Here is a 23,311-nt window from a genome sequence, read left to right on the forward strand (position 1 = left end):
GAGTATTTGGCCGATTTATCGTGCGCCGTAACAGGTTTTGTTCGGAACGTTCACTTAAAAAATGAACTCGTCCACGTTCGTGATAATTTTTTTTTTCACATTGAAGTTTTGCGAAAAAAAATTAACGCGTTCGTTTGGCCGTTCATTTCAATGTATTTATTTTATATTTATGAATCATCTACCACCATGTACAAATAGGACCTCAACAACACGTATTAAGCATAATTTACTTAATGTTCAATACGAATACTTAAACATATTATAGTCAATATTTATTATTTATGAATACATTTTAACGAACCGAAAGTCGTTCGAATTCATTAAAAATATAAACCTCGTTCACGTTCAAGTTCTATTTGAAAAAATCGAACGATGTATTTTACAAATACTGATAAAAGGACACGTAGGGAGCACCTACAGGTATCCGGTGACATACTGATTGAATTCTCGCCAACAACTAAAAAAGTTTAATCGTTTCCGTGAACCTTGACCAAAAAGCTATCTTATAATATTGTGTACGACACAGTTCCTTCAGTTTGATTTGTTAATAATATTCAAAGTGTTCAATTGTACCAGACAGTCTTGCACTATCAACTGTAGCAAATGTATCAACTACAACAGAGATAGGCAACTGACTTATTTATCTGGCCCGTGCTACATTTTCAAATTACGTCGATCGCAAAATATAGGTATTATCTAGAATTGAACTGCAGCTAAATTCTTAAATTTGAATGTTGAGGTACAATTTATCGATATCGGCGTAGCTAACATAACCATTGAAAGTAAAATATAAAGTAAAATTGTCGATTTTAACGACCTTATTTCTTTTCGCTTTCTCCATTCCGGCCCATCAGATTTTAAAGTTCTATAAATCGATTGGCCCCGGTCAGTTACTTCGTGTTGCGAGGCCGAGAACCGTGGCACCGTGTTGGTCGACGGCTCTGGTCAGAAACGGTTCAGCAAGTGACTTTTACCGGGAACCGATTCCCGCCTGTGCCGTACATACGACGAAGAGACCTTGCGCGTGTGCTCGACGAAGACGTGCACGGACGACGTCCGACACGGGCGAGAGGTTTTTTTCTTCCCCATTCCCTCCCACAAATCGCGGTGATCGACGAGGGCGCGCGCACGTGCAAGGGTCACGGGCGTCCATGGAGGAGAGGGAACGGTGCTACGGAAAGACGGAGAGAATACCGGCGCACGGTGACGGGCGGGGCACGCGGGTACCGCCTACCTGTGTGCGTGCGCGTAAGTGCACTCGAACACGCCCGGGCTTGCGAGGATCGCTCGTCAACGTGCGCAATGGTAAAAACGAAGAGAAAGTGAAAACTCGCGCAACACGTTCTCCCTCGTGGGCCGTGCCCCGCCGTACGTGTACGTGTATCCGCCGCCGGGCGTCGGCGCGCGGAACGTAATACGCGCGCGTACACGTTATCATTACTGCGATCAAGGGTAAGTAACCTGCATACCGGTATTTGCGTCGCTGCGCCGGTATCGGCTCCCGGTGCGGCTGCGGCGCCCACTTGTAGTCGTCCGTGTACGTACGTGTGCATAGAGAGATATTCCACGATGTACTCGTATAATCGGACGTACATGAGATGTGTGCCAGATTGCAACGGGAAAATTGCCCAACAGCGCGATCTCGATGCACAAAAGCAACGCTGAGCGGTAAACTGCTGAACGAAACAAAATAATACGATCGAAAAGAAAAAGCAACAGGATGTAGAGTCTACTGTTTTCACCCGAGCAAAACGTTTTTCTAAATTTTATCTTCCTCCCGGAGTATTCAGAGAATACTAATACGTTTTGTGGTTTATGTTATTTTTGCAACAGGAAGAAGAGAAAAAAAATCGAATCAACGTAACGAAAAAATTAATAAATACCAAAAAAAATCAAAATTAAATGTACCGGTAATGCGTCGAAACGAAAAAGCTACTAGCCTACTAAACGTAGTCCGTTCGGTTCTTTCCTCGTCCTTAGACCTGTGGAACCGTAACGCGTACGGGCCGAGGAGTGATTTTCATAAAAAATCGTGTTTATTTTTTTAATAGTCATAACCTTAGACCGCACACGTGCATTCGAACGCGCAGACCAATTACAATACGGGTACCCGACGACGACGATGCGTACAATCTGGTTAGCGCAACACGATCGATCCCGTACTATCCACGTCGCGGCCAGTCTCTTGTCTTCGTGCACCGTACGTAGGTGCATTCACAGGGCCGGCAACGGGATGGGGCAGTGAGGGCTAGCGCCCCAAGACCCGTACCTCCGAGAGAGTCCGTAGTTTCTCAGCCTTCTATAAAAAATTATTTTATACACTTATTCACCGTAGCATGAGATTCGAATTTGAATATATTTATTGTACTAAAGTGTGTATGTCTTGGTCAAACAAGTGTTAGTAAAAGATTCCTTTAAAAGTTCTCGCCCTGTGCATTTTATATACTCTGCATTAAACCCGTTTCGGCCGGGCATCCGGGTGTCGATGAAACATTGTTTTCGGTGCGAGACATACCTAATCAGAAGTATTGGTGCGTCGACTAGAGCGTGCGAGAGTGATTCCGTCGAGCAACGTAACGTCTGTCCATGAAACGTACAAGCGCGTATTATAGTTTGAAATGTATATTTACGAATTTCGTTAACATTTAGTTGATTAAGTTATGAACATAACACAACCCGAATGAACTGTAGATATTGGAAATAAACAAGATAAAGATACAAGTCAGAACAGATCTCTGGATCGTGCCATGAATCAGTATTCGAAAACGTCAAAACATCTCAGAGAAAATCGTGATATATTTAAATGTCTCCTTTCCGCAGCATTGCAGTCGATAAAATGTTCAAGGAAATCTATACATTTGTAGTCGGTTCGCTGTTAAACACGACACGTATGAATCACGCGATAGCGGCGAGGTCATGAGTGATGATCATATGACATATGCTCCTAGGATAGACTGACTCAACGTTAAAATGTATGTTTTTAATGTTTTATTGTTTGGACGTCGAGAAAGGCGTCGAAGTCAAAGTCCTGTAGGGTTAATTTTCTATCGTTCGAAAGCAGATGTCGCGGTAGGCATAGTAAATACAATATTTGAAAATATTTTTCAACGTACGTGCACTGTTTATAGTACATGTGCACGTATTATAATAGGTTTAAGGGAGGTGATACAGTGAATATACCTTGAGAAGTATGTGTGCACTAGAAACAGGACTGGAAGAAAGTGAAAACAAGGATGGCACATGAAGCAGAGAAGACCTCGAATAGGCCTTATACGTTATGAAAAGAAAAAAACGAAGACGGCCTGTGAAGAATAATTAGTTTACTATAAGTCTAATGCCGCGTATAAGTAGCTACGAGGTTTGGACTAGAACCGATCGAGGAAAAAAAAAACGTATTTTTTTCTCCAAAACCAGTCGTTAAACGAGACAGATTAATAGTGGTGCGTATACTTCGATAAATATGTGCATTGTTTCAGTTGCCCGGCAGTATACCAGCAGCTGCTGTACGCGTATTATAAAGGAGATATTGTAAATCTGATGGCAGCAACGTTGTATTATTATTGCCTGGCGGCGACAGATCAACCCGACCGGGAACCCCGAAAACCCGTAGAAAGTGCCGTGCTCGGATAAAAAAACGGTTTCACTGTTGCTGCAGTCGCGTTGCGATCGCTTTCGGTGACGCGGGCGAAAGTCGATCGATCATACACACATACGTACGGATTAATATTATTATTATAATAGGTTTTGAGCGTTTATAATTCTTTCCTCCCCCTCCTCCTCCCCAACCCCGACCGATAAAAGTACCAAGCAAAAACGTTAGTTATTAATGTAATGTCGTACGCGCACTACAGACACGCATAAATAGTATACACTAATAGAATAAATATTTAATTTTTTTTTTTTTTTTTAAGTGATTAATACCACTATTTACCCCATCAGTCGATGTTTTTGAACTAATAATTGGACTGTTTCTGGGTAAAAAGGAATAAGTCAGTTTTTTTATTTTATATTGGGCGTTCTTGTAGATCATTTATAACTCACGTCGGTTGACATAAAAATATGAAAAAAACTGCTAGTTAAATTTTTCATATAATCTATGAAAAAAAAAAAAAAAGCGAATAAGTTATTAAACAAATAGGAATTACTTAGCACACTACTCCTAAGGTGTAACACATTCGTTCATCAGGACAAATTCATATAATTTAATGTTATCGGTATATCGAGTAAAACGGCGTAGGTATTAACATATTTTTTTTTCAAATAGAAATAATTCATTTGCGAAGAGGCAATGAGTCCAAATAAATATTGCCCATAAGCAAAATGTCACTTTTGGACTTATTACAAGTTTGAAGTTTATCGAATATTTTAACAGTTTCAAGAAACCCCATGTTTAAAAAAAATTAGTTGATGAACAAACCTCAAATGTATTGATAAATAATTTTAACTTTTAAATATTATACACGGTTTATTTCAGTTTTCTTAAATAGTGTTTTTTATACTTGTTCCCTTTCATCGTGTCATAATTATTCGGATATATGATTTTAAACCACCGTTAACGTGAATTTTTTAGATATTTTATCAAGATTGACGCCATTACTATCGGAGGCAAGTCATACGTTTTGCTTGAACTTATTCGAAGCGTAAAATCGAATCCTGTGAATCAGCAGCTATTTTAATTACTATTTAGACGCACGGGGGCAACAACAGCAAACCCCGACATTTTTCCACTCCAATAATTGTCTGAGCTTTAAACTGCACTGTTACATACTTATACGTCCAGTAATATTTTCTATATATTGGTTCGATTTTTACTCGCCGTTAACATTATATTGTTCGACTCGAATTTTAAAACATAGTACCCATTAAATATAGAATGAAACGCATTATTATATAATATTATGTTGCCGTTTAAAATTAATGGAAGATAAAAATTATTAGGTGCATTTATTTAGTGCACGGAAATCGCCATAATAAATAAATGAGTGTAATATGTTGTCGAGTCGGTCATAATGAATTGAAACTGTGTAAAATTATTTAATGCACATTGACAATCGCATCGGGAAAGTTATTAGTTTTGTAAAAAAAAAAAAAAAAAAAAATCACCCGATATTCAATACACACATTTATTATTTTTATTATATTTATGCATATATAATTCTGAACAGGAGCTCCTTGAGTTTGGCGTTTTCATTCTCATCCTGTTTTTAAGTGTTATACCTTGGTTCCTTAACATATATAAAAGTTCTTGCGAATTAATCGCGGCGAGTCTCGTTTTTAATGGAGGAGATAGTTGCTCATGGAAATTATTTTCAGATAGGTTTTCTAGGTACACACTGAGGTGTGTGACGGTGGGGTTCCTTTCCAGTTTTTCGGTTGTACAGACAAACAACGTCTTCCCTTTCCTATTTTTCCGCGACCAAAGGTAGCCTATGTTATCCTCCAAGGTCTAATTAATCTCCGTACCGAATTTCATCAAAATGAGTTTTGTAGTTTCGGAGTCCGTCGGACGCTAACAGTCGAACACGTCGTTATAGATAAGTAGGGCAGAAGACTTATAGCTTTAAGAAATCACCAAATATGCAGTTATATACATAAAATATGCATTAAAAATATACATTTTAAAATAAATATTTTGGAAAAAAAATATGGATTTTTTCTTCTGTAAGTACATATTAATTTAATGAATATGTTTTATTTAAAGTTTAAGTTCAACTTACATGTTACAATAAGTATTGAATTATTTGAATTTATGGACTTATGTGTTTTAACCATTTAGTTATAGGTTTTGCAGGAAATGAAAGATCAGGTGCAAGGTGCTGTATATTTAAGTATTACTACACGGGAAGGCGCTTTAAAAAAAAAAAAATACATTAGAATTTAATAACATTATTTGTTAAATAACATTATTTTGGTCGAAGAAAAAAAATAAATAAAAATATTGATGAAATGATAAATTATTTAAAATATGCATCTAAAAGTATAATATGGAAGAAATATGCACTAAAAACTAAAAAAAAACTCAAAATATGCGTTTATATACAAAATAAAATTTCAAAACTAGCTTTGTGAAAGCATGAAATGCATTTGTTTCGTACTTTGCTATTTTTGTGAAATATGCAAATGCTATAAGTCCTCTGCCCTATAGACAAGTATTTAATGCACGGTTGTGCGGTCGCCTCGAACAAGACGGAAACGCCTAACTGTTGCAGTAAGCTTTCGCTGCGAGTGTACATTACTTCGCACGGACTTGCCTCCTCGTATACGTACAACGTAGAGTGACGAACGAATGGGATTTTCGAGTTTTCGAGCTGCGGCAAAAAAAAAAAAAAAAACAAAAAAAAAATCTTTAAACAAAATACGATCACGTTCTTCGGTCGCAGCTTCGTTTCGATATGGCTTTGGGTGCGTACGTCGTTAGCTCGACGTGCGCGCGCGCCCATGTGAAATCCGAAAGCGACTGTTCACCGCGATCCCATAACTGGATGATTCCGGTACGGCAGCTCGGTTTGCCGTAACGCGGTGCAACATAACGTTGATTGCTGTAACAATATTTTAATATCATAGCTGTGTTGCCGTGACGTTTTCGAACGCATGTTTCTATCCCCCGCGCTCGCTTGTAACTCGCGGCAATCCGATACGACAGTGGTTTTGAACGACTATTTGATCGAATAATTATATTTTCCAAGTTTTATTTCGAACTCAAGTGTCTCGTGTAAATAAGTCACAAACAACGTACATATGTAACGTGTGATGTTACTCGACAGAAAAAATTAATAGATATTAATATTTTGTTTTTATTTTTAAGATCTCTGCACCAACGACACGTATCAAATGTTTTAAGCAGACGGGGGAATACGATTTAAAACCGTTTCGTTAACAAGACGTATAAAAATAGTAGCGCCACCAAGAAGAGAAACTTTTTCCTAAAGTTACATTGTTCAATGGTAATTTAAACAAACGAGATTTCAAAAAAAAAAAAAAATAAACACGATCTGACGAGCTTTGTTTTTGACACATAAAATTTTTTAATAAAACGGTCGCAAAAATTCGTTGTTGTATGTATAATCGAGATTTCTGTAATGGGTTTTAATAGCGAGAAAGTAATGTGAGAGTTGACCAACCATTATAAAAATTATGTTAAAATGAATAGTAACTAAATTATATAATGATAGGTTTTACTTCTGAATAATCAATACTTTGCCATAGTTAATAAATGCAAAATAGTTTCATCAGAAAAAACTAAAATCCAAATGTTTAGACTACTATTTGACCTATGCGTACAGTCATATAATCTGCCATTATTATAAACTTCTTAATACAATATGTGTTTGGTAATTTTAGCATAGGAAGGTATAGATTCTACTCGGGATATGGACCTGTTTTGTTCAAATTAACTACTCGACATTAGCATATATTTTATGTGCATATATACCGTTGTCGCATACGTAGGTACATTATAAATCTGTTTAAATTCATATTCAATCTGTTCCATTTTCACGACCCATTTACAAATACTTGTACACACTTTTACGCTATAATCTGCCTATACACCATTAACATATCCATTGTGTTCTGTAATTGTAATGCGACCAACATATAAATGTGTTTATGTTATATACAGGTGATAGACGATATAGCTGTATCGTGTGAGTTCTATATGCTATATATTATGCTTTCTAGTTGGCGTTATTCTCAATTCAGCAAAGTACTAAATACGGTTCTTTGAGTTTTTCAATCGTACTAAAAACACAACATTGTTGTAAACATTATAATCGGAACGTGACGTACATTATCATTTGAAATATTTTTTTTTCGCGAATAAAATCAGTCACTGAATATAAAAACATAAAAAAAAAAAAATTGATAAAATGCAACTGTACGCAGACTAGACGTGACAAGAACGTCAAAAACTACACGAATTAATACTTATCGGTGTTCATAAATACACGTGAATAATTTCATTTCTAGAAGTTTATAATACGCACTTTGGATAACAAACGCTATCATTATTGTGCGGGATAGATTAAATTTATATAAAAATAAAAAATTTAAGCCTCACGGAAATAGAGACGATTGTTTTTTAACAAACGAAATTTGAACCAAGAACTCTGCTTCGAAGCGACAAATATAATACGGAACCGTAATGGCCGGAAAAACAACGGGTTTTGACCGCTAGAAAAAAAATAATTAATATCAAATAATTCAACTAAAATCGATTTCGCTGACTGTAGTTCGCGGCCGCGATACCGTGATGGTGAGTAAGAACAAAATGGTGTGTGAATAAAGCCGACCAAACCCATACACGGCCATAGATATAGATATAGATCAATATTTGATACAATAATCCCTCGTTATTCGCGAAGGTTACGTTCCAGCGAACCTGCGCGGATAGCGAATCCGCGGATAACGAGACCATAAATCAATGTAAAAAGGGAGGTTAGGTTTAATTTTTTTTAATTTGAAAAATTAATTATTAATCAATTAATAATTTTTTAATTCCTACAACTAATTTATTTATTATCCATCGTATTGTTTCTTAATTTTTACGTATTTCTCGAATACTAGGTTCATTCATTTTGTAAGTTCTAGCAAATGACGCTACAGTATCACCACTTTTTAATTTGTCTAAAATTTCAATTTTTTGAACGAGTAATAAAACATTTCTTGTCCTTTTTATTGACATTTTACATTGAGAAGCCATTTAAAAAATATTTTCACTACTAAATTTATTAAACAGTGCTGTACACGTGTCACGCACAAATATCATCTTACAACTGAGCAATTGACGATTATAGCAGATTAGTGTGGGTGTAGGTAACCTTTTGTGTTTTATCTGCAATAAGTATAAGTATGCATAATGTATATGTATTATACCTAAGGCGATATAACAATAATTATCTACAATTATTGTCGAAAATAAATTTCTACAGTGTTCGTGTAATAACGGTAAAACGTTATCGCAATCGCATTAAAAATATGTTATCGTGGACCCAATCGCGGATAATCGAAACCACGGATAAAAAACGCGGATAACGAGGGATTACTGTATTGACAATAATGTTGATTACTTGTGGGTTGTATTGAAGATATGTTTAATGTATTGTAAAAATCAAAATTATTTCGATATCGATTGGTAGAACGAAACTGAACTCTTGATATTTGGATATGATTGATCATTTGTGTGTCACAAAAATTGAATATAATTAATATTATTGATATTTATCAATATCATTGACCATGTATGGGCCGCTTAAGACAGCGTCAGTGAGCTCATAGCGCGTGAGGGTACGTTATTGATTGTGTCGTCATCGGTCGGATCTGCTGCAAACATTACCGATGACGTTCGACTGCAGCGATTGTAAACCAGAACCGTGTACGAAAAGCATATTTTTCTTGCACCAAGACGTTAACTTAAACCGTTCCTGAACGAAAAATTTGCGTCGACCCTTAACGACGACGATATCTTGTCCCGCAGGAAGCGCACGATCGAATGTTCACTTCGAATAATCGACATTATTACGGTAATATCGACGTCCCGAGTGCGACACGACGGATTCGTGTGCGATCGTTTAAAACGGCCCCGAACCAGTCGTTCCCAACCGGGGGGAACTTAAATCGATGGTGTCTTGAAGTTATTTGGAATATATTTTTTAAGAAAAAAACGCTTTGAGCAACAACACAGACTATAATATAAAACCTATTATATTTCATATTATTCATAGTAATACTGCGGTTAATGTATTTTAGTTTTCATACCAGTTTGATTGCTGTTGCTTCGATAGCTTCGGCGTTATAAAATATAAATATAAATACATATAATATATTACTTTTGAGTATAGAATGTATAACATAGAATATAGATATAGGGCGCCTCCGGGTTTTTATAAAACAACTAAGAGTACCGTGAGTCGAAAGAGGTTGGGAACCTCTGGGCTGAACGGTCGAAATGGTTGAACAACGGCAACGCGGTCAATAAACAGAAGACACGATACGACGCGCTCACCTGGTATTATAACATACCTAGGTGCAAAATTCGTTTACGACTCGTGGTTGTTATCATTATTGTTATTTCTATAAGATTTGGTGATTAATATTGATCGCAAATCAATCTGAACTCGTATACTGTTGTACGTGAAGTTGAACATTTTTCTTAGATCACATTAACACTGAGTAAAAATATTTGGGAAAAGCTTTTAAAAAAAAATATTATCGTTATGTCGTCGTCCGTCGACACCTTGGTTAAGTACGATCCGATGGCGCATACAATATTAACTAATACGTGTGCGTGAGTCGCCGTTCACGAAAATAGCTACTACACAACGTACTACGAAAAATGCGTCGACACAGTGAGAACGAAATGCAATGTATAAAAACTTTATACCTACAACTTAGGCAAGCGCACCCTGAAAAAACCTTAGCTTGAAAACGGCGTCGTGAGTTGAAAAAGTCTCAGAAAGCTAACTTATATATTGTAGGAACGAAGAAAAATATTTTTCCTCTGTACATTTTTAATGTGTAGAATTTGTACAAGACTACGAAACTGAGCGAGATGTAGGTACCGGTTTTCTTCATATTTTTCTTGTAATATCTCGTGAATATTAACAGCTCGTTATTTTCCAAATTCAAAAAAAAAAAACATTTTGCATAATGTACGTATAATTTGGTTTCCCTCGAGTATTACTATTTTAATAATTGTATCCTGCCGCCATTCTTGAACAGCAAGCATTCGGTATAGCACATGTATATCGAACGAGGTCTCTGGGAATAGGACGATTTCTTGAGATTTTTTGAACACATTTCACACGTTCCGTTCGTACGATTATTCGAATATATTGTAATGACTTGTTCTTCTCATCTGACCTCGCAGACTCCGGATAACCGATAAGTGTTTCTATTCCACCATCTTTCTCTTGTTTTTGAAAAGTCGCAACATTATAACAATATATTAATATTATAATTATTGTTATTATTATTTTCATTTTTATTATTATTATTACGCAATGGTATGTTCGTTGTTAGGTTAGGTTATGTGTTAATGTCGTGTTATGTGCACAGCTGCTGCTACCCTATAGGGTAACAACGTGCGCACGTTTTTATTTTCGGTCAAGTCCACCGCACGTACGTATAATATTATTATTGAACGTCAGTAGGTACGCGGTGGCGTGCGGATAATAATGAGCGACCGTGTCGGGCAGTACGATATTATAAAACGCGTACAGAGAAACATCGTACTTGTACACACACCGTTTATGTGAACGCAGTTGTAGTGCAATATTTACAATAATGTAATCCTGTCCCTCCCGTCCGTATCGTCGGTGTACGCGACGTGTTACACGCGGTTATCTAATACAATAAGTATTTCTACCTTCCTTCTCCCCCACCCCTGTGGCACGGTCATTTTTTTCCGCCGAAAACCGTATTGAACGCGAGGAAAACTTGATTAATCCCCGTGTACACTTACTACGTAACTCATACGTGTGCGGATAATGCGCGCGCCAAGAACTACCAACGATTTAGTTGTTATTTGAATTTCGTCCAAAAAACGATCGTACCGTTCAAGGTTATCAACACGTTTTTATCCATGTTAATACATTATATTGCACTATCGATGTTTAATACATGCGTTGTATTGGATAATGAAACCTTTTTATTTTTTTTTTATCATTTTTTTATTTTCAATTATAATAATCGTTAAGTAACACCTACGATACGCAACACGTCCCATGTATTACGATAACGTTTAATAAATAATTTGCGTACGGATAAACAAAACAATTATTGTTACCGTCTTGAGTGTTTCGAATCGTATATCGTTGTAATATTTCAGGTCCGGTGCGGTGATATTTTACGATGCAGTAAAAAATATTGTGTACAAGCGAAATATTATTATTGATAAATGTGAAAGTATTTACACGGTAAGCGTATACTGCGCGCGGACGGAAACAGTAAAAGAAAGTAGTTAAGACGGATAAGACCATACGAACAACAGTATCGCGAGTGAAAGCGAGGTAAAACACTCAAATTCGGGTACAGATATGTAGTTATTAGGTATCGGAGTGCACTGAGCACGTGTAATGTGTATCACATGGTGGTTAGATATTTTTAAGAGCCACCGGTACGGATGGCGTTCGACGTGTGTTGTTTGTTCACGAAACAAATTATTCGTCCCGAAAACGCACGCAATGCGCGCATACGTATAGAAATACCTGTTTGTTAGCTTTCGGTTTCGTCGTCGTTTAACGGCTCGTGATGAAAACTGTTTGTGCCGATTTAATTCGTTCGTGTGCTCGGTCACCGTGAACACGAGTTATAATTCAGGTTTACCGACTCAATCGAAAAACTTACCGAGCATACGAATAAATGTACGCAAATAAGAAAGTAACTGCGATTAGTCAATTAATTCTTTTTTTTTTCCATTCGTTTCTATCTCGATATCTCAACACCCACCTCGGTAAGATATCGATTGGATTTCATATGTTTTCAATCGGAAATCGAGTAACACGACCGTAAATGGACGGAAGCGAAAACTTTCCGCGGCGTATTATCAAAACGTCGATCGCGCGAATCGGACGGACTTAATCGAACGATAATGATTCTTTTCCTCGTAACACGAATCGCTTTGTACGCATCGCAAATCTTTCCGTTCGTAGTTCGATCCGTTCAACGGTTTTTACACGGTTTTCGACACGTACTCCGAAAGACCAGTGGTGTCAAACTCAAAATACCAACGGGCTGTATATATTTTGGTCAAAGGTTCCCTTTTTAAAACACCTTTTTTACTCATTTCAATATTAAATCTAAAATAAACAAAATGCTATTCTTTTACCGATTATAATTATGACAAAAATGGACATTATACTGTGATATTTTTTTAATAATAAAATAATGATTAATTTTTATTTTCAAGCAGCACTTGAGATACACTTGATGAAAACACTGCCCGTAACAGACACGGGATCGCGGCGCGAATACGACCGTTTACCTTCGCTTTTAACACCGAAAGCGCGTTTCGTAATCGCTTGACGGCGCGACGGGACCGATGTTGATTTTTCTCCATCCGCGAGTGCCCGTGCGACAACGACAACAACAACTACGTACAACGAAACGACCCTGGGCTCATCCTGAGGCGTACTCGTGACGCGTTCGAAACCTTCGTGCGAAATCCGCTCCGTGTGTTTCCCACCTCTGTTCCGAGAACGAAACCGATTTTAATCTGTTCTGCGATTTCAACCCGAACACGCATGACGCACGCGTAGGGCATATCCGAATTGGGTCCCAGATAATATTTATGATAAAGATACACAACTAATTTAGTCCGATTATAAATATAATAACATACTAGTTCGGTCCGACCACTACGATAGTAAAACCTGTAACTTACAAGTATTAATAAACTTAATAATGTTAAAAATTAATAGATTTGAGTTTGTAAGGGTTCTATCATTTACATTTTTAAATTTTTTAATCATTTTATTTATTTACTAACCATATACCGGTATTTTAATTTTCACTTAATAATTATATACCATATATTAGAAACTTAAAAAAAAATTCATACCTGTGTTATAATTTATAGATAACTGACAGTTCTAAGTTTGTAAAAATGAGAAGCCACATTTTTTTTTCGTATGGACCCACTAGAATAGTACTTGTAAAATCAAGGAACCCAACACTAGTGTACTACCTGAAAAACACTGGGACCTTACTAGACTAAATAAGGGTCTTCGGGACCCAACTAGTAAACGCTGCACACGTATACGCGTTACGAGGATCGGGCGCCCTTCGACTCCTTTCGGCGGTTTTTCTTTCGCGGTCGTGACGCGCACACGCTTACGTGCGTTTACGTTTTCCTGGTGCCTAACAGTATTAGACGTATATTTATTCAATATTCAATAAATATTTTAAAACAAATTTAGAAATTAAATGTTACATTTGGTTATGCATCGAAATAAACATTGAATGTTAAATCTGAAACATTTAACAACAACAATGTATTAACATTTGAAAATAAATATTTAAAAACGAATGAAATTTTGTTTTCGAATGTTAATAAATTTTTATTATAACATTATAATATTATGTTTCAGATACAACACATAAAATCAAATATATATTCAATTAAATTCAATGTTGTATAAAGTTTTTATTTTAAATATTTGAATTCCAATCATATATAAATATTGTTTCAATAGTTTTGATTGACAAATGCTGCGTTGGAAGTGTTTGTAAAATTTGTTTTTCTTTTCCCGACAAATCGAGTCCAATACAACTCCACGTTCCTATTTTTTTTTTTTTAATTCGTAGAATATTTTTAAATTACGATCTATTATTATACGTGTATATATGTTAATGTTTTGTTTACATATAGTTTGTTCGACTGTTAAAAACAATAGAGGACCCAAAATAAAAGTATACCGTTTTTCACACCATTGTTTAGATTACGTACTCATATGTGCTTTGAATAATCGTTCGCAATTTTGAATTCTCAAATATTATAGAGTCTATATGTTACAGAGTGATAGTGCGAACAGAATGTTTTATTACGGTTGACAATAACCATGTACACCTACTAACACACTTTTTACGCTGCTTTCTGCGATGCTTAGCTTATTAAAGAGGTTAAGTACCTGTATCTTCGCGGTGAAAAATAAGATACTTAACGATTGCGCCAAGTTTTTAGGTACCTATACGTACACGTTTTACGACTAAAACCATTTATCATCTACGTGATAGAAATATCAGTTATTTTTTTTTTAAGTGAAATTTTGTATGAAAACCAACTGCTACGGTTAAATACGAAAATACAAGTAGATACTATAAAAAATGTATTGAAAATACAAATTCTAAAATAATATATTCAGTTAAAACTTTTTTAGGTGCAACGTAATATATTATTATAATATTATGCAGTCGGTATAATTAATAATGAAACATAAAACGTAAAAAACCTGATATTATCATGTCAAAATATTCGTATATCCATACTGTTTTAAGTGATGTTGTATTTTTTTTATCCGATCCATATGTGTTTTGTCGATTAAAATGTTAAAAAGTTGCTGTGTAATATTTACTTTAGACAAATCGCTGACAGAAGTATGGGTGATTAAAATAATACAACCGTTGTGTCGTGACCTAAAACCAATATATATTAATCTTATATGAACTAATATTAGTAAAAAAATACATCATTATTCGTTTGACATTTTACAAGATCGACACTTTGATTTATCACACTCTGTTGCGTATCCATCCTCCACCTTACCCATACATATTTCTACATAACGCGCACACACACACACACACACACACACACATCGCTTTATCGCCATTATAATAGTTGTAGAATACTTATTGATAAAAGGGCATAACATTACCCGGAAACAGTGAGTTACGTATATTATATATTATGAAGTCATAAAATAATATTATTCCATGTCGCGGATATGGTTTGTCTACATACATATTTGTTTATAGAAAATTATACGGATATATGTATAATAATAATAATAGTAATATGTATATATATTTTATAAAGTCATAACTGGTTTCACCCATACGTTGTGATGTATAGGGTAGAATGTGATAATTAAATAATATTAAATATCATAATATGTAGTAAACAACCATTAATTAATAAAACTTTTATTATAGTAGTACCTGACAAACATGTCTTATGGAGAACAAAGAATCTGCAGTGTGGCACGTTAACTAAAATATTATATTATTATTTTTCAATCCAGTGGTATCGTCATTCAGCAATATTAATGCAAAATAATTAAAACTTTAACAAACATAATTTCAGTTATTTGCTTTTATTTTGGTTATCAGCAGAGCTAGGATTTGTATACAACAGCATGTTTTTTTTTGCGACTTCTGATTATTGATTTTGCCAGTAATGTCCACGAACAACCTCATTTTGAGATAAATGGTGGTGTTTTTATTTTGCATATTTTTGCATATTTTGGATAAAATACATATTATTACATATATTGAATAAAGTGAATATTATTGCATATTTCGATTATTATAAGAACGCGAAAAATTAATGTTTTATTGTATATTTCGTAATTAATATTTATAATTTAATGTTAATATTTCGTATTTAATTCTAGCCTTGCTGATTAAAGTATAAAACTTGATTTTTTTATCAAACATAAATTTTATTATAAACTAGCTGACCTGACAAACGTTGTTTTGTCATATAAATTATTTCTTGAGAATATTTTGCTAGAAAAAAATTACTAAATTAATATAAGTGTGTAAGGATGTGGTACATAAGTGAAAGAGGTATGGAGTGCTGTGAACGGTGACGAAATATTTATTTTTTTAATAATTTATTAAAATGTATCGTTTAAAATTATATATATATATATATATATATATCACTAATTATGACAATATTAGTAAAAAAACAATATCAATCTCTTAATGCCACAGAATGTACAATATTTTTTTGTTATCCCATCATCTGCCAACACAAACAAACAGGATGGTTCAAGAACATGCCACGTATAATTGCCCATGTGAAAAACAGAATGTGCTCAAATCTTTAGATTAACCCCAGACAGACATCGTTTGGCCTTAAGAATTATTAATAGTCATTGCAAATGCCAATCTAATTGGAAATTGAAGGCGTTTAAATTGTATTGACACATCTGTGGGTATAATAGGGATTCGCGGTAATAATATATTTTCACCTCAGAATTTGCCATTTAAAATGATGGCTTCGATAACATTTTTCATTAATTTTTTAACGACTTATCGCGTGCCGTTGTGCAACCGTGGTCGGTCAAATTTCGAAGCAAAATAACCGGAGATCAAACCTTCAATTGTAAATTATGCGGTGGCATGCCTGGTAAATCCAATGAGTTTAAAAACTCTGTTAGATAATTTACAGCTTCAGTAGCATCGCAACCCTATAGATTTGTATCACACCAAGTCTCCTGGTAACAAATGTTGTATCTTGAGATTCAATTCGTTGACGTCCACATTTTTTGCTACTAAAATTACTCTTTCTGTCAGCCACTCATGATTTGTGTATTATCTTTGTACATTGGGAATTATCTAGTCAATGAGAGCATCTTGCGAATCTATGAATGTGCAGAAATCGGTCCGTAATTTTATGCATCCCGTTTCATCTGTAGCAACTTTCCCATCATCAATCTATCTAACAATTGTTTAGAGAATCTTCCATACACAGCTTTTTTTTGATTGAATCGCAAGTATTGAAATCGTTCACTCTCTATTTTTACATACATGTCGACCATGAACTGTTGACAAAGCTCACGACATCATAGAATAACGTTGTCCTGATCGCGTTTAATCATCAACCGATATGCATAATAATCCTTCGAACTAACATTTTTGTTTGTTTTGGCACCTGTTGCGGGATCTTGTTGTTTAATATTTATGCAATACCCGGCATTTAATACCGAAAATAAAATTAATAGTTTTTAAATAGTTTTAATAGTTTTTAATAGTTTTTTTTAATAGTTTCATTTAATAATTCATTTTCGATTGCGCAGTTATCGACTGGCTTAAAAATTATTAAATTAAACTACGATTTATTAAACAATAGCACTTTTACAAAATTGTTTTTTATAAAAACCTTTTCCTAGCAAATACGAACAATTAAAAAAATTTGAGCAAAATCGGCCCAGCCGTTCTCAATTAATGAAATGTTATACATTTTTTGGCTCCATTTTTATATATTTAGATTATTTTACTTCATTTATCAATTATATTAGATTAAGACGAACAGCCAACCACTGATGTACTTCAATAAATAATTTTTTTTTTGTAACTATATTTTTATGTGTATCTTATAAAAATTTAAATCCATATTTTGGTAAATAAAATGTATATTTTACAATTTTTTGTTGCATACAAATCCTAGCTCTAGTAAAAATCAAAAGTCGTTTAACCTTCAGAAAACATCCGGAAATTCAGTGCGACTATTCACAGGTTCCAATTATTACACCGCTGAATTCATTTAATCATGACTAGGGTTCGAAAGTTATAGGAGCCAAAAAAGGCAAAATATGCACGAAAAAATGATTAAATATGCATGAAAAAATGTGAAACATGGAAAAAAATGGATTTATTTAATAAATGTTAATTAGTAAATTTTAAAAACTTATATTAAAAAAATTGTATTATTGAAAACTAAAATATGGCGCATAATCGGTTGGTATTTGAGAATTTATTGAGCTAAAAAAATAGTTAACAAATATATTTTTTTTTATTTGTGAAATATTAAATAAATATACTCGTATGTTGTATAATACCTGTAAAGTTATAGCATTGGACCATGAATATTTTCGTTAAATTCATGGTAGACATTAAAAAATATTAATAAATAACCACGAAAAATAATATTGAGTTTTATATGATGCACGTTTTCCGCGTCATTAGAGTTGTGTTATGTAACATTATTTAAAATAAATTAGTTAAGAATGAAAAAATTAATTTTTTTAGAAAATATTAAATATGCATACAAATATGCAAAAATCAATGAAAATCGACGAAATATGCACTTTTTCTCTAAAATTAAGGAAATTTGCAAAATATGCATTTTTAATTTTCAATTTTTAAACTCAATATTGTATAACTCGGATATCTAGCTTGGTCTACTATAAATCGAGAGCATCATGACCAATAACTAGTGCGTATTACACAGACAAAAACGTCGAAATTGTATGTAATATCTACATCGTACAGCGTTTTTAAGGTTGTCTTCATCACGAGTTTCTACTAATAAAAAGCTAAAATATGTTTCAGAATCTTTATTCCGAAATCAATTTGTGTTAAATTTATATTCATTGGACTTAGACTCATCCCCGCTGTTTAAAAAACTGGCTACCACGAGTACCACAATAGGTACTTATATATATATATATATATATATATATAGTATATGGTTTGTAAACTTCAATATTTTAATCATATTTGTTCTAGACGCTTTGAGTACCAATATACTCGTAAGTTCTCTACTGTTCGGCTCTCAAGCTGTGAATGTCAACTTTGGTGCTGAAAGTCTTACGTAATTACGCTACTGAAAACCACTGTTAATGCTCAATTTACCTATTGGAATGGACAGCTCTCCGTTATAATCCATTCAAAAATAAATCGGCATAGAAGACAAAATTAGTGAGTACCTATTTTATACTCATGGCGTGTGAGAAGAACCCTATTAAAATATTACGGCAGTCAATTTGTTAAAGATATTATACTAAATAATAGATTCGATTTAAAAACATAAACTCTCAAGTTCCATTGATATCATTTTATCAAAATGTTTTAAACATTAACGATGTAGCTTTATTTACGTAGTATTTTGGGCAGTGGCGTAGCCAGGATTTTTAAATGGGGGGGGGCTAACCACTTTTTTGGATAAGTAAGGTAAGAGAGGATACGAGAATTCACCCTTAACCCCCTCCCACCATCTACCACCATGTTTCTAAACTTAATTCAAGCATTTTAGTATAGTTTTAAAAATATTTATTTATAATAATAATAATAATTTTGGTTTTAGTGTTCAGTCCCTTGCTCCACTCTGACAGCTGCATCCTCTTAGGCGAATTTCTGGCAAATTCAGTTATTATTTCACTTTCATCGAATTGCTCTTTTTTTATTTATATAAGCCATAGCTAACCCATTCAGTCTGTTTTCCGATATAGTGCTTCTTAAAAAAATTTTTAAACGATTAAGTACTGAAAACGTTCTTTCCGGAGTGAAAGAGGTAACTGGTAACGTGGCGAATAATTGTAAAATTATTTTAATGTTAGGTCGAAGATTGGTGCGATGAGAGAGTGAATCAAGAGCAGAATTCGGTTTTGGAATAGTATTTTGACTCTATTGTTGCCTCCATATGAACAGGTCAGCTCTGATTGTAGATGAAGTATCATCATGAAGATCTTGGACATATATTTTAGCAGCTTTTATAATATTTTTATCGTCATACATATTTAAATTGGCCGGAATAAGTCCTTCAAGTGGCATAACATCAATAAGCCTTTGATTAAAACGAATATCCATTGATTCTATTAAATAGTCAAGATACATTATACATATAAACACAGCCCATAGGGGGGGGGGGGCTATAGCCCTCTTACCCCCCCCCCTTGGCTACGCCACTGGTTGTGGGATAGCATTTATTGGTGGAAATACGATCGATAAAGCTTCAGATCCATTTGTTGAACAAATTGACTCGAGGAACACAATAATATTAAGAACTGCGACGAATAAAAAAACAAAACTCACTGTACATACTAACCTAACAGCTAAAAAATCATTTAACTTCCTTAGAATAACGTACTTTACCATGTTCCAATCTTTAATACAATACGGATAAGTCGGGAAAGTTGGGATACCACATTCAAATATAATTTATCAGTAGGAAAAAATAACCTAATTAAAAATATCTTAAGTAAACTGCGTGTGCGCGAGTAATAAACTGCAACAGTGCACGTGCACGCAGGGGCGTATTTAGGGAGGGTGATTTGGGTGTTAAAACACCCCCCATCGACCGTATTTTATGGTTATGTTACACCAAATTGCAAACTTACAGTATAATTTGAATAATCGTTATATACAACTTGTAGATTTTACATATACTGTCTTAATTTAATCATTTATATGAATACATGGTATTTATTAATGTAATACGAGGGGGGCAGAGGCCCCCAATTACCATGAGTTGATTAAATTTTAAAACACCCCCGTTAAATTAATCCTGGATACGCCACTGCGTGCACGTACACTGCAGCATATACTCGGAGAAACCGCATGCGTACGGCAATCGCAGTATGGTCACCACCGCAGTATCGACCAGAAAAAAGTGTACATGGTAGTAAATTTAATAATCATTAAAACGAATTCGTAATTCATTTTCTGTTTTTTCTTTCTTTTTTATGCTCCATCAAAATCTCGTGTCGCAACTGGCGACAAAATACGGTTATATCATCGTGGTAATTACGTATTACTATTATACCATTGCAATGTGCTTGCGCAGTGTGTACGGATAAATCGTACGCGAAGTGCGCAGCCGCTAGCCGTAGAGTTGCACGATAGATTCGAGTAAATTCACGCGGGATGAAAGATGTCGATGGAAGTGTCCGATTCGATATTGATGTTTACGCGCGTTCATCGATTGCAATTCATTTTATTCGCATTGGAACGGTGCGAATCAAGAAAGGAGCGTATGCATTTTTTACACTACCCGCGTGTTGTACTTAATGCGCATTTCTCGAACACGAATGGACCAAACACCGTTTTAGCTCAAACCGACTTAACTCGATTCGAATCAACAGCCGTTTAAACATGCATTAAACTCCGGACGTAAAGTAATCCGGATCAACCAGTTTGATGAACGCTGCGCTTGACCGTAGGGTGTGCGTTGGAATTTTTATTCGGTTCTAAGACGTTCATTCTTTTTCCCGTACCTCACGCATTTTCGATACCTTTACACCATTAAATAATATTCCATTAGGGGCGTCATTAGGGGGGAAGAAACTCATGCATATTTCAAAGCCTAGAGTTTAGCTACTCCGAAGTTGGCATATCATCGAAATAAAAAACACGTATTTTGTAAAACCAATTGACGTGTTGTAAATCAGAAAAACAAGACATGTACTTATGTATAAAATACAAATCATCGTATTTTTAGACTGGTTTAACGTCCTCCTACTCCCACAATAATCGGTACTTCGGTAAAATGAGCCGCCGAGTCGGCAATTTAATGAGAGCACGTCTACTTCCCTGCTCTAGAAAAGAACTGAAATGACGCCATTTTATTCCGTGTACGGTTTTCCTGACACCGTAAGTAATACTGATAAACACACAATAGATAAATAATGGATTGACATAAATCAATAAATAAATAAAACATTGTTTCCGGGGAAATGTCACGCCATCAGCGGCAGTGAAATCCGTGCAAACGGTGCGGCAAACTGCATGTGTTTACGTAACCTCGTGTGCAGAGTTTGTGCATTCCACATGGGTCCCGTGACCTTTATACTACATTGTTGGGCGTTAAAATTTCCAATAACTGGCATGAAAATGTCAATAAATAAAATCATACATATTAACATACATTTAATCGAACGAAATCAACGTTATTTTCACTAACATTACCAATAATTTATCGAATGTTTCAAATCACATAATAAATAGTATGAAAAAAAAAACAATATGAAAATATTGTGTACTAGTTACTTAGGAAAAAATATAATATTTATTTATTTTCTTTCGCGTAACATGTTTTTAATGATTTTTAATGATTTTAGTCAACTAGTAGTTTTTGCCCAATAACATACCCTAAGTATTATGTATAATATTATAGGTAGAGTATAACAACAGTGAAACCTCTATAAGTCGAACTTCGAGGGAAATGCAATTTTTTCTTTTCGACTTATCGAATTTTTCGACTTGCTAAGTTCTTGAGTTATCAAGGTTTTCGGGAAAAAATTAAACTTAAAGAGTTTTTAAAATGTATTGTAGTTTTTAATTATTATATATCTACATATAAATACGGTGTGTAATGTTATAATTATTATTTTAAAATGCTTACTAAAAAATGCAATAGGAAATGTGTAGATAGTGTTGCAATATAATAATTGATACTTTTTTTTATCTTACTTTGACTTAGAAAGCAGAATTCGAACACAGAACATTCGAGTTATCTACAGTTTTTCTATCGGGTAATCGAGGCGTTCGAAAGGGAACGGCATTTATTATCGAGGTTCCACTATACGTTAAATATTTTAATATACCCTTGGTATAATGGTCTTGTATAAATTATTCGTTTAAATAATCAAATATCATGTTCAGTTAGGCGTTTATGACCCGTATATTATGCAAACTTTTAAATTTAAAAAATCTCTCCCTCTCAAAAAATTTGGGGTTTTTTTTTAATCGCTATAGAAAAATGTATAACGGGACCTCAAGATTTGGATTCGTGCACAGGTTAGGTTAGCTTGTCCGGTCAAGACAATGCTCGTGCTCGTACGTACGACGGCGGACGACAGGCGAACAGGCGCCGGGACCGTGCAGTAGTCAAGGCGTCCGCGGTGAAAGCGGCGCATGCGCGGACGACGGGCACGAAAAAATCCACGAGCGCAAGAGAACAGACCGTCCGGCGGAGTAGGAGGACGGGCAGGAGGACGCGAGAAGGACGACGACAACGACGACGCCGGAGAAGTTGGAGGAGAAGGCGGCGGTGGCGGCGCGAAAAGGACCTCCCGCCGGCAGGAACAGCGGCCTGAGTGCTGTCGCTCCCCACCCACGTGCGGCCGCGCAATCGGCCACGACC

This window comes from Sipha flava, unplaced genomic scaffold, assembly GCF_003268045.1.
Source record: "Sipha flava isolate LNK unplaced genomic scaffold, YSA_version1 340_pilon_pilon, whole genome shotgun sequence".
Lineage (NCBI taxonomy): Eukaryota > Metazoa > Arthropoda > Insecta > Hemiptera > Aphididae > Sipha > Sipha flava.